Here is a 1,583-nt window from a genome sequence, read left to right on the forward strand (position 1 = left end):
CAGGTTGGACAAAGACAAAGGTTTAGGGATGAATATATGGGGCTCATTTCATCCTCTGAAGTTTCAGCATTATCATAATGAATGATATGGGAAAAGAAAGAAGTCACAAGGCTGTGATTTTTAATTTGGTATTAAAATACATCCCCTCTGCTCATTTTTCCCTCCAGAATGTAACTACTGATATACATTTAACCAAAGTCACTGTTTTAAATTGTCATTTTATGAACTGACACCCTGTGTGCACAGTCTCTAAGTAACTGGGTAGCAAGACCATCATTCCTATGGGTGAAGCCAGGAAGTGACTGTGGATGTGAACAAATGTGAGTTTCATGTACTCGTCTCCAAAGCCATGGGCCACTGATCTGGGGAGAACCTGCAGTCATTTCACTTTCCCATGCCCAGATGAGAGGACCCCTTGATCTGTGTTCTTCGGATGAACTCTCAAAACTGGATCACATTCTGAAGCTCTAGTTCACACTTCTTTTCTGTGCTACAGGGACTCTATCTCTGATATGTATTGTACCCTCTGCATAGAACAGTATGTGATACATACAACTTGTTTTCTGCTAAATACCCAACAATCATGTTGTTTATGAGTCTTCCATAGGTATTACCTGCCCTATGGCTATGGGCTCTTCCAAAAGAATGGGCCAGAGGTGGAGCTGTGAAACTGTAGCTGGATGAAAAGTGTAAGCTTCAAATAGGATAAAGAAGTGGTGATAATAATAATATTCCAAATTAGTCTGGGCTCTTGGCTGTGAATACTGGTATGGGGGAAACAGTCTAAGTTTGGTATCTTTTTTGTCTGTTTTTGTTTTTTCAATTGATAAAACAGCCAGAGTAAAGTTCACACATCTTGAATGTGCAACTGAAAAAAGTTTATGTGTAATTCAATCTCTGGATGGAATGATAGAGTATTTCACATTCCCTTGTGCTTCCCTCATGGACAATCTTTGTCGGTTTTCACCCCTCCCATCCAGCAAAAGTAACTGTCTTTCTGACATCTACACAATGATTTAGGTTTTCCTGTCCTGAACTTTACATAAATAGCACTAAGGGTATTTTTAATCTTTTTAGCCTTGGTATTGTTCCTTATTATTTCGAGGCCTTCATTTCTTCCAGTGGAACCAAGGTCCTGTCTGATGTCGTTTCCTGGTATTCTGAAGGATTTTCTCTCAAATGTCTTAAAAGACATAGCTGCTACGAATGAATCTAATTTGTTCATTAAAGAATTTTTTTTTGTTTTTTTTTCTTTAGATTCAAAGGATATTTTCACTGAATATAGATTTCCTGGTTGCCTTTTTTTTTCCTTTCAGCATTTAAATATGTCATTTCACTGCTTCTATCCACTATTGGTCTTGACGAAAACTTAGCCAATGGCTATGTTGTTTCTCTGTATATAGTGTCAGCTTTCATTCTTGATGCAATGAAGATTTTCTCTTTGTCTTTCAAAATTTTAATATAATGAGTTCAGTTATAAATTTCTATTGATTATCTAAAAGGATTTTACTGAATTTTTTCATCTAAGAATTTTTTTTATTAATTTTAAAAAGTTTTCATCATTATTTCTCCAAATACTTTTT

The sequence above is a fragment of the Mandrillus leucophaeus genome, unplaced genomic scaffold (assembly GCF_000951045.1).
Source record: "Mandrillus leucophaeus isolate KB7577 unplaced genomic scaffold, Mleu.le_1.0 Scaffold2006, whole genome shotgun sequence".
NCBI lineage: Eukaryota > Metazoa > Chordata > Mammalia > Primates > Cercopithecidae > Mandrillus > Mandrillus leucophaeus.